Source organism: Mytilus californianus, unplaced genomic scaffold (assembly GCF_021869535.1).
Source record: "Mytilus californianus isolate M0D057914Y unplaced genomic scaffold, xbMytCali1.0.p SCAF_13, whole genome shotgun sequence".
NCBI classification, from domain to species: domain Eukaryota; kingdom Metazoa; phylum Mollusca; class Bivalvia; order Mytilida; family Mytilidae; genus Mytilus; species Mytilus californianus.
In genome coordinates this window covers 12,684,546-12,697,158 of record NW_026262615.1, presented here as the reverse complement: position 1 = coordinate 12,697,158, position 12,613 = coordinate 12,684,546, and the positions used below count along the sequence as shown (strand labels likewise).

Here is a 12,613-nt window from a genome sequence, read left to right as displayed (position 1 = left end):
ATATCACTATACCTTAAAAGTTCAAGTGATTTTCAAACGAAAGTTCCATCCTTTCCTAATATTAGGGTACGGATGGGATTCATTCATTTCTGTATTCTTTATTTTTTCTTTATTATTTTTATTCTTTATATTTTAGTTTAGCACCCTATTATTCTCTTTTCTGTAATTTTAGGTTTATTTTTCTCTAATCTATGTTTGTTAGCTCTTTATACTGTATTTTTTGTCAATTATTCTCTATTCTGAAAACCCAATCCGGACCCTCTAATATGAACGATATCCCGCCAGTAGAATTATTATTGAATAATTACCAATATCATGAAACAGCATGTATATAATTGTATACAACAAACAATTTCTTCTTTCCATGTCGTACTTAGTATCGAAAAGAAATACACAGAGGACAGAAATTAATGGCCTTGAAAAAATAATGTTCAAAAATTTAAAAGAAATTCAATGTTAATGTTAAGATATTTTAAAGCTTCATTTAAATGATCTAATTAGTGGGGATGAAGACTTTAAAATTTGTTAGATTATAGTTTATAAAATTACTCGTCTGTGGTCAACCAAAAGCTGATTCATAGGTATATATATACATATTCCAATATACCACTTTAATCTTGCTTACTTTAAACTTAAAGTATCAAGATGCTGATACTGTATCTGTGTTGTCTTTTAACAACCTCTCTGACATACGCTTTGCCTTGGAAAGACGGTAAGAATATATAAATGTTTTTTTTAAGTGTGGAACTGGCAATAATAATTGGGATCTCTCATATGGCTTAGAGCAAAGCGTAGTATTTATTTATTTATTTATTTATTTATTTATTTATTTATTTATTTATTTATTTATTTATTTATTTATTTATTTATTTATTTATTTATTTATTTATTTTATTTATTTATTTATTTATTTATTTATTCATTTTTTATTTTTTATTTATTTATTTCTTTATTTCTTTCTTTATTTATTTATTTATTTATTTATTTTATTTATTTATGAATAAACGAAAAATAACAAGGTACGATATTCCAAGAGGGCCAGAAAGCCTGTTATTTACTATCTCGGAGAAGATGAAAGGGTTGGCAGTACAAATAAATGATATATAGACTAAATGTTGCCCTCAACATATGTCTCATGGTTAGTTTAGTCGTTTGGTTGCTGTCTTATTGACACATATCCATTATTATTTTATTAATATAAAAATAAAATTGATAAATTATGATTCTATCCTAGACACGAACCACTCAGTATTCGGTTCTGAGTTGTGTCAGAAAGTGTACATGTGTTTTAGCGCACCCAAAAAATCCAATGTAATCTGCTGGTTTTTTTTACAAAATATGGTATATTCATATCACATTTTAAAATGTTAGGTTCCTCAATATTCGCACTGTACGTTAAACACCCGATAAATTACCAAGACATGACGTGCAATATGTTTCAATTATAATTTTACTTTATTTCCAGCAAAATTAGATAGAAGAAGCGATATTCGAAGTCTTCTCCATGACGTCTACAGAATAAAAGAGAGGGAAATATACAATACAGAAAAGGAGGTAAGCGTTATAGTTTATTTCATAAACATGAAATTCAACATAGTTTTTTCCTGTATGGGACCAGCTGCTGCTTACTATTCCTTATCATATTAGTTCGTACCTGTGCTTTTGGTGGGATTTGGTTTTCTCAGTCTTAAGTTTTTCGTGTTTTGTGCACTGTTTTTTTTTTTCTTTTCTTTTGGCCGTGGTGTTGTCTGTTTTTCGTCGATTTATGGGTTTTGGTTGTCCCCTTTTATTGACTTTTTCTGTCTAATTGTCATTTTTCTTTTGACAATGATGTTGTCTGGGTTTTTTTACTTATAAAAATAAGAAGAAATTTGATATGATTGCCAATGAGACATCTCTCCACCAGAGACCAAATGACAAATAAGTTAATAGCTATAGATCACCGTACGGCCTTCAACAACTAGCAAAACCTATATCGCATAGTCAGCTATAAAAGGCCCCGAAATGACAAAAGTAAAACAGTTCAAAAGTGAACACTAACGGCCTAATTTATGTACAAATCAATGAACGAAAATCGAATATGATACACAGCAACAAACGACAACCACTGAATTTCAGGCTCCTGACCTTGGACAGGCACATACAGAATGTGGCGGGTATAAACTAGTTTGCCGGCGCAAAACCTTTCGCCTAATCTGGGACAGTAGTGTAACAGTACAACATAAGAATAAACTATAAAAACCAGTTAAAAAGGGCTCTTTTTATAATTATTGCATTGTTATCTCCTCCACTTTGTAAATGTATTTGTAGTTATATCTAAACTGGAGGAAATTGTTTTTACAATCTGATTGAAAACAAGATAATGTGTCCACGCTTTGCTTGCATGTTAAGCGTGGACACAGGGTCTGTATTATTGACAAATTGGTTACTGAATATTTCAATATAGACATAAGAAGATGTGGTATGATTGCCAATGATACAACTCAATGTCTACAACGGAAATTTATTGAAGGAATGTCTTGGATGCTCACGGTCGTTTTCTGCATTTTGAATGAAAAAGGTAAATATAAATTAATATTTTAATGGTACAATTGTGAATACAATTCTTTATTTTTATTTCTAGCCAGAAAATAAGAAGACATTGTCAGAACTGGAAGACAAAGATCTACGAAGAATAAAAGGAATACTACAGAGAGTGAAGTCCGATCCGGAAGAGAAGCAAATTGAAAAAATAAGCCTTAAGCTCCAACCAGTTCCAGAAAATAAACGAAGTCTTTTAAGGGAAAGAAAGCGTCATCTAAAGTTAGTAAATCAACGACGACAACCAAAGAAGAATAAAGGTCGTAAAAGTGAAAAATACTATTTAGAAAACCCAAAGGTAAATATGATTATCAACAACGCAAATTAAAAGTTTCGGTTCCGGTTCGCTAGCTTCTATCATAATTTGAATTTTCATTGTCATATAAATTTGCAGTCTGTTGCCACGTTTCTGTGATAATTGTTTGTCTGACATGAAATCCTATAAAATCGTCGTTGTTAGACAAACTAGTACGTTAAACAGTATATATGTTGACATATTGTATAGGCACCAGCTTTGAGGGTTTGGATGGGGGTTTACAGAAGAGAGAATAATTGGCTAAAACTATTAAGAGTAGAGAAAAAAGACCAAAAACATAAAGAATAGAGAATAATGGGGTGCTAAAATATAAAGAATAGAGAATAATGGGCAAAATATCTAACGAATATAGAAAAATGGTCTAAAAGATTAAAGAATACAGAAATGAAGGACCCCCATCTATACCCTCAGCTATTGTTGAAAACAGTTTGGTGACCATAAGATTGTTTTTGGTTATTTGTGTCGTCTGGTTGCTATCTCATTGATGTATAACGCAGATTGCTTGTTTAGATTTATATCAATGAATCCAATTTTCACATTTGTGATAGAAATAATCACCATGTCATTACATGTGTCATGATACTTTATGATGAACTTACTAGCTTATCATGTGACGCACGAGAACAATATATCCTTTCCTGACACTTTGATATATCCTTTCCTGACACTTTGATATATCCTTTCCTGACACTTTGATATATCCTTTCCTGGCACTTTGATATATCCTTTCTTGGCACTTTGATATATCCTTTCCTGACACTTTGATATATCCTTTCCTGGCACTTTTGTATATCCTTTCCTGACACTTTGATATATCCTTTCTTGGCATTTTGATGTATCCTTTCCTGGCACTTTGATATATCCTTTCCTGACACTTTGATAACCATGGGTTAACTATTTATAGACTTGTAGAATCAAACCTTAGATATTGTATGAAATATACGTCACCGACTTATTGTTTTAGCCCGTCTGGATGTCTTTTTTTTGTCGTTGGAAGTGGGTGCTGTTTTATTGGTGTATACTCCTTACTTCTCTTATTCGTGATTTGAAGATTGGGCTGGCGATAACAGTGCATGCCATTTTTCATTTAAACATAATGTGTATTGATGGTCTAGTCTATAGTTGCCGTTTCAGAATCTAATGCATTCTGGGTAATATATTTTTTAAAAGTGACATTCAAAGAAACGTTGTGATTGGCAAACAACACTCCAATTAATGGAAGTTCAATTAATGACGTGACGTCATTTTCATTTGGGATACAAATAATGATTACCAATTATCCTTTAGTTACTGAAATGGTGATACACTATGGTATTTTCAAACTTACTACTTGATTACTAGCCCTACTAATCAATACCCGGATGTGCTGAACTACATTTGTACTTTTAAAGTAAAATGAAACTTCTAAATTTATCGCGACACACACCGAAAACGGATATTAGCATGCTGGTTAATATCTGCGTAGAACTCCTCCCCTAAAAGATAAATATAAACTAAAATTTACTAAAAGAAATAAATAAATAAATAAATAGATGAAACGCTCCTAGTAAGATATTTCATGAGTTTTAGATAACTACAAACAGTTATTCATGACCATGCAAAAAACCTTATCATTCTATCACCTGAAATGCAGAAAGAGAAAGTTCCTGGTAAATGTCAAGGAATCGTAGATGAATGGGTCGACAGCATGGATCACTTAAATGACAAAATTGTATGCATAAAATTTCCAAAGCCCAAAGGTTTTGTCTTCACGGGCTTTTAAATTTTGAATTTAGTTAATAATCTGGACCTTTTCTCTGTTACATGTAAAGAAAAGTTTGAATCAACCTCAGTTCAACTGATGTAGTTCTTGTATACAAAAGTACCTTCTCCGCTCCGGATATCCCAATCCGCAACCGCTGAGGGATCGGAATCACGAGGAGTAATTTTAATGAAAAGTTTGTAGCACAAGGATAAGTTTGTAACGGTGGATAAATAAAAACTGGATCATATTCCCACGAACAATGTATGCTCCGTGGGGATCCATAGTTTACCTTACTACAGCGATAAACACTTAATGTTGTCATTAACTGAAAAATGTAGTAACAAAGTAACAAGTGCTTTGGACGCATGCAATTAAAAACGTGCTGTTTTCATTTTTTTTTCGGGAATGTCGATTTCTGTCAACTCACTTTTTTTCACAATTTGGGGTTCATTTATGGATGGGAATAACGTTGTTTTTTTTTTGTAATTATATTTTTAGAACTATAATGGTAGCCTTTTCAGCTGCAGTATGAAAACAATGTCAGATAAATATCAACTATTTCGTTCTCTGCACGAAACAGTTAGTTTTCTCGTTTGAATTGTTTTACATTTGTCATTTCGGGGCCTTTTAAAGCTGTCTATGCGGTAAAGGTTCTGCTCATTTGTGAAGGCCGTACTGTGACCTATTGTTGTTAACGTCTGTGTCACTTGGTATCTGTTGTAGACTTGTCTCATTGTCAATCATACCACATCTTCTAATTTTTATAACGACTGTGTCTGTTTTTATTTTTTGTTTTGTTTTGTTTTTTCATTTTTGCGCAGTAAATTTCTCAAAATCTACCGGTCGGACAGAAAGAAAATATACATACAAATAAAACATGCATACAGTATGATGCCAATAGTTAACATCAAATATATTTCTGTTTAAAAAGTATGAAGCAAACTGGACATCAGTATATATGAAGTTTCAATGTTTAGTCAAATAAAGATTTTTCTAATTTTCGACAGATTTTTCGGAATATTGTATTAAAAAGTTTGATTTTGACCACGATAAGGCAGGAAAAACAAAACGTTGGCCTAAATGTTAATTTTATATACAATGATAGCTTTGGCCTAAATGCTAATACCAAGATGTGTTTATTTTGTAACTAATGTAAACAATTATAGAAGTATTGCACTTTTATTTTAATGGTATAACAGTCAGTACTTAGAGATGTAATGTTAGTCTCTTATATCTTCTAAAAGAGATCGATAAAAGAAATATGAAATTCAATAAACGTAATCAAATGCACAAAATTAATCCAAATGCCAATAAGTATTTAACATCGCAGTTGACATTTATTGATAAGCAGTTTAATATTCTACATGCGAATTATGATTAAATAAATCATGATTAAATTAAGAGTGCATATATAGTTGCAATTATACAAAAGTCATGTAGTTTTCAACTAGCACAAATAATTTAGAAAATAATTCAAGGTGTACTTTCCACTGTTTTTGAAGGTTGTTTATTAAATCTGTTATGAACATTAGTTTAATAATTTACGTTTTGTAAGTCGCAAAGTGTTGACATTAATCTTTCATACACGATTTATTGGCACTTTAATGTTTATAAATATTTGCCTCAATAAGAGAAATTACAATAAAAGATAATATAATGGCATGCATCAAAATAATTTGACTGCAAACATAAAATAAAAATTATAAGTTAATTTAATAATTAGTATAGGATCAAACACATTTGCAGGAGTTCATTGATGTATAAACTGGACCAAATAAATCACAAACAAATGACTATTGAAAGTAAAAGGACTTTGAATTAAAATGTTTGTAAAGTTTCTGAATGATTTGGTCCGGTTTACACACCAAGAAAAAACTCAGAAAAAAATGCGAAAAATCCCTATAAGTTTTCAGTTATTTTGTTTTTTCAACTATCCTGATTGAAAACTTGTAGACAAGGTTTGTGCGTGCAACGTGTATTTAAGAGCCATATTGTTTATATTGGTTACGATATGATTTCGGCGAATAGGGTCTATTACTTGACACAAAAATCACTACCGGAAGTGCTTCTCTCGTGACGTCTTAATTACATGTTTTGTTTATCATAAAGCTTGATTATTATCATTTTCTATTACAATATGATCTTAGATATTCAATTATTACCATCGTTGTGCTTTTAAAAATTGAGATATAGGGAAAAATTACTATTATCGATCTTACTCGCAAAAGTATCCTTCCAAATATTGCCAAAACGGTAAACTTATGGGTCCAAGCCGGAAATGAAAAAGACGTTTACAATAATAAAATAAATAGTAAAATTTGTCATTGGAATTGATAAATTGACAATATATCCATACGAATTAAAGAAGATAAAGTGTATAAGTCACTGAAACAGTACACAAATAACACAAACGCAAACTGAAAAGGTTGGTTTAAACAATATTTTATTCGATAAGTCAAATCATGCTATATAATATAATATTATGAAAGGTTATCTTGAGGTCATCATATATATATGATCTTCACAAATACACAACTTCAAAAACAATATGTCAACCGCTAAATCGTCATGATCATAAACAATTTTTGTGAATAAAGTTAATTTTAATTTTAATTTTGATTTTAATTTTAATTTTGGTTAAATTTGAACCAAGTTCAACAAACGCAAAGGGCTCTTAAGGATTCAACTCTCCCCATTTAATTCCTATAGTGCCGTCATATTTGAAATTTGTGTTAAGTGAAATACCAAAAAGTAGACAGAAAAACGCGCAATAAACATCAGTTCAGAAATGCACTATAATGGTTGTTTGCCTGTTTCAATGGTTTTCGATTGTTGTTGTCTGCTATATTTGTGTTTTGTTTTTGTTTTTTGTTTAAAGCAGCCCGTTCGTTTTTCTCGTTTGAATTGTTCATAATTGTCACATGTCGGGCCAAGTTGTCTTTTTGGCAATCATACCACATCTCCTTAAATTCATACACTTTGATATCGGTATTACAAAAAACAAAAACAGGGTGAAACAATATTCCCCAATATTTCAGACCGTTTAAAATAACCGAAAATAAGCCCAAATGACGCCTTTTTATTTCACCAATATCGACAGCTGTACTTCCGAGTAGATTTCATGGAGCAACGATCAACAAAAATGGATAATGAATTGATCTGCACTGTGCAGATTTTTATGCCCCACCTACGATAGTAGAGGGGCATTATGATTTTCGGTCTGTGCGTCCGTTCGTCCGTTCGTCCGTCCGTCCGTCTGTCCCGCTTCAGGTTAAAGTTTTTGGTCAAGGTAGTTTTTGATGAAGTTGAAGTCCAATCAACTTGAAACTTAGTACACATGTTTCCTATGATATGATCTTTCTAATTTTAAAGCCAAATTAGAGTTAGACCCCAATTACACGGTCCACTGAACATAGAAAATGATAGTGCGAGTTAGGGATTCGTGTAATATGGACACATTCTTGTTATTGTGTATTTTAGCTTTATTGCTTATGGTTTTGGTAGGCAAAAGCGGGGGTTTTTGCACAAGTAATACCATCTATATATTTCATATCTTCAAAGTAAGCAAGCATTTAATCTTATAGGCAGTGACTTTTGTTTAGATTAAAACGATCTCAATAAAATGTATCTTTTAAAAACATGAAGATTCAAATCCTAATATATCATTTTTAATAACTGCTAAACATATTTAAATGTATGATAAGAAGCTGACAAATCATGAATAAGGTTGTTGTTCAATGTATACTGTTATTTGTAGATACATAATTAAATCATGAGAAACCTACTGGCCTGTGAAAATATGGAAGTAAATAAATCTACAAATTGCTTTTAATTTTGTTTTAAGTAAAGTCTTAGATCAAAAGATAGAAATAAAAAAAAAAACAAAAAAAAACATGAGAATATTTTGGTGCGAAAAACTCAGGGTACCGTTTCACAAAGCCTTAATTCGTAAGTCTACGTGTCATCGTACGTTCATCGTAAATAAATTGTAGGTTTTACAGTCGTTTCACAAAGCCGTCGTAAGTTAAGATGAGCGTAAATAATACGTAAATCCTGGCGTAACTTACTACAGCTATACCCAGTCGTATCTCGATCGTAGTTTTTCCGCGAATATGAATTAAACCATATCTAAGATGGCTTTATTCTCGATCAAGATGTCGCAAATGTTAGAAGACGAAGAAGAATCTTCAATATTAGAACCACACTTTCTTCGTTTGATCATTTTGAAAATGAAATGGATATTATATCCAGATACAGACTGGATAGACACAGTATAAATGAAATAACATTGGCGAAAGAACCAGATATAAAACATGATACAAATAGGTCCCATGCACTTACTCCTAAAACGCAGGTTTTGTTAGCTTTGCGCTACTCACTGGTTCTCTGGTAAAGCGCTCATTTTATGACGCTGATTTGTCCCACCGTAACTAAGCAAAACTAACGACTTCGAGTTATATATACCCGTAGCTTGTTATACTTATATCTGATATTTTTATATTTCTTTATTATCTATATTTTTAATTTTTATAAAGTTTAGTACATATTGCACAACGATAGTGATCGTACCGGCCGTCATAATGTTTTCTTCGTAAACCTGTGATTCCCGTTAATGGATAGAAGACCAAGCAAGACTAAATATTTAGCACAACATAGAGTGTGATATGAGTTAAATTTGATTATAAGGTTACCATAAATAATTTTGTTTATAAGGTAACTATAAATAATTTTGATAAATCGTCATTTATTCCAAATCATATCAGTCTTGAAAACTAAACAAAGTTGAAAACTGCAGAGATTTGTTAAGCATGTAATCTCCGTGGAATGGTATATCCTAAACAAACACCTATTTTGAAAATAAATTCTACATCCAACAGATCGATATCGGTGTCAACATTCAATTTTATACAACGTCTATCTTTAGATTCACGTATTATGCTTTATAAATGACGAAATCATCGAAATGTAATCTCCGTGGAATGTAATCTCCGTTCACGTTTTTGTGGGTGCTTTCTTTCACGTCCGCACTTCTATCGAGTATGGCATGCCAAAAAAAAAAAACAGTTTAGATAATAATTATGGATGGCGAATATATAAATTACAGATCAATAACTTACATTTTAATTCAGACGACATAAGAAGACACCATGTAACAATTTTAATTAGTCAATTGTTTTAGTGAAACAGAGTTGCTTTTTTTCTTAGATCTACAAAAAACAAAAAAAAAAAAAAAAAGGAACTGGATGTTTTTATATTAATATAAATGCAAGTAAATAATTTTAACCCGTTTTCAATATTAAAGATCTGAAACTTTTATTATTAATATAAATTTGATACAGAATTTAATACTATTAAACAATCATGCAAGTAGTCATAAAAATTGCTCTGCCTAATGAGTTTAATAAATCATATTGCACAGGGAGAAAAGCTTTTAAATTCTTTCTTTCATTAAAAATGAAATTACGACGTCGGCTGAGAGGGCATGGTATATATTGTCCGTTACATTTATTAACAACACCTTGTACAAATATTCTTTTCAAAAAAATAAAAACAGTTAAATAGAACAAACAAAACTATCCGTCACAATGATATATGAGGGTCTGGATTAGGGGGGGGGGGGGGGGGGGAGGGGTGTGTGTGTAAGGGGGGGGGTACATTTCTGTATTCTGTAATTCTTTTGGCCATTTTTCTCTATTCAGTAAGAAATATGCTTATTCTGTAAATTCTTGTGTTCAGATCGTGCATATGAAAATTTCCTGTTGTATCATGATTTTGACATGATAGATCTTTTTGTCTGTATCAACGACATATGTATGACGACACTACCCCGTGACCCCTCACCCCTGAATCTGTCACTGTACTGCATAAATGATACCGTTTATCAATTTTGATTAATATCTGATTAAACAAAACACGGGGAAAACTATTTTAATTTCTTTGTAATAATTTGGATATCTGGGATAATAAGCAGTAGATAAGATGACTTTAGGTATATTTGATCATACATGTATTTGGTTTGTAATATGAGGTACTAGTACTGCAATCTAATAAAAGTACCGGTAGTAAATCGTAAAAAGTAGATTTAAGAGAAATCTGAAATCTGATAGAATAAAAATTCGATCACCTGAACTAGATATTATTCTTGATAGCCCAACTGTTCAACAAAATATAAAAATATTGCCTATCGATCAATTGTTTTGGAGATTATTAAAATATATTTAACATTTATTGGTAGTGAAAAAAAAATGTCACACCCCCCAAAAAAAATCAAAGACAATGTTATCCGTCCTCGAGTATCAGTCTTCCAACCCTTACCAATAAATTGTTGTTTTAAATTGTAATGGATTATAGATCTTACAAATATGAAACTGAAGACGACATAAGAAGACACCATGTGCTATTTTAATTAGTCAATTGTTGTAGTGTAACAGAGTTGCTTTTTTTCTTAGATCTACAAAAAAAAGCACAAAAAAACGAACTGGATGTTTTTATATCAATGTTAATGCAAGTAAATAATTTTAACCCATTTTCAATATTAAAGATCTGAAACTTTTATTATTAATATAAATTTGATACAAAATTTAATACGATTAAACAATTATGCAAGTAGTCATAAAAATTGCTCTGCCTAATGAGTTTAACAAACCATATTGCACAGGGAGAGAAGCTTTTAAATTCTTTCTTTCATTAAAAATGAAATTACTACGTCGGCTGAGAGGGCATGGTATATATTGTCCGTTACATTTATCAACAACACCTTGTACAAATATTCTTTTCGAAAATAAAAACAGTTAAACAGAACAAACAAAACTATCCGTCACAATGATATATGAGGGTCTGGATTAGGGGGGAAAAAGGGGGGTGGGTGGGTTTTACATTTCTGTATTCTGTAATTCTTTTGGCCATTTTTCTCTATTTAGTAAGAAATATGCTTATTCTCTAAATTCTTGTGTTCAGACCGTGCATATGAAAATTTCCTGTTGTAGCATTATTTTGACATGATAAGATCTGTTTGTCTGTATCAACGACATATAAATATTTGAATCTACATTTTAAATTGATACAAAAAATCAAAATTCTCTGACCTATAGATTTTCATAAATGGAGTCTTAAATATATCCATAATAAATGCACTGTATCAAATGCATATATGAGAACAACTACTTAATATAAACTGCTACGCGTCGCATACTATATATAGAGGCATGCATCATAAATCTAAGTTGAAAGACAAATTCTAAAAGCTTTCTTTGACAAATTTTATACTAACTTCATTTTATCAAGTTTAAATTACAATTTCTAAAATAGAGCTAAGAACTGTTTGTAATATTGTAAATTTAATTCGTTTGAAATTTTTATTCAAATACGCTGTTGAAGATTACTATGCGCCAATAAAATACAATAATTTTGTATTTAATAAATTAGTGTCTTCGATAATGAAAAATTCGTCATCGAACAGTCTCATTATCATGTCGGTATTCGAAATGACTCGTTTCATTGTTATTACAAAAAATAGGCCATAATAACATGACAGAGTTTTTTTTTTTGCTTCAGAATGTAATAGATAAATATACAAAAAGCAAAGTTGTACCCTCATAAGCCTGGAAGTGGATAGTCACATATAGTTAACGGCGTTTTTCTCACAATGATGTTCTACCTCCATAAGCCTGGAAATGTCGTGGCGGGTCACATATAATCAATCCTTCTGACTTCATAACTTTTGTTAGAGAGTCGGCTGAATTAAGACGTTATATGATGAAAATTAATTAATTTCCTTCCGTGAAAATGCATCGCATGTACAATAGAAATGAATCGCCACTACAGTGAAAATGAAAGTCTAGTATCATTATTCGACAGTGAACATGAATCGCATTACGAAAACAGCATAGTGGAATTTAATTCAATTTCAACAAGCTGAATAACAAAACCTGTTTTAAGTTATACAACATTAATAATTATGTTAAAAGGTACAT

General features: G+C 31.1%; 1 protein-coding gene and 1 long non-coding RNA gene across 2 annotated transcripts in view; both read left to right on the top strand.

Moving 5' to 3' along the window:
* Nucleotides 1-610: 610 nt before the first annotated feature.
* LOC127723195 (uncharacterized) lies at nt 611-2,702 on the top strand. Its single transcript, XR_007991936.1, has 3 exons — nt 611-712; nt 1,466-1,554; nt 2,624-2,702. It is a non-coding gene; the product is annotated as an uncharacterized LOC127723195 (long non-coding RNA).
* Nucleotides 2,703-2,713: 11 nt separating this feature from the next.
* Nucleotides 2,714-12,613, top strand: part of LOC127723193 (MAM and LDL-receptor class A domain-containing protein 1-like) — a 76,017-nt gene continuing 66,117 nt past the window's right edge. The window contains exon 1 of the mRNA XM_052229717.1: nt 2,714-2,878. The gene's annotated coding sequence lies outside the window, so the exon portion shown is untranslated. The remainder of the gene's footprint in view (nt 2,879-12,613) is intronic.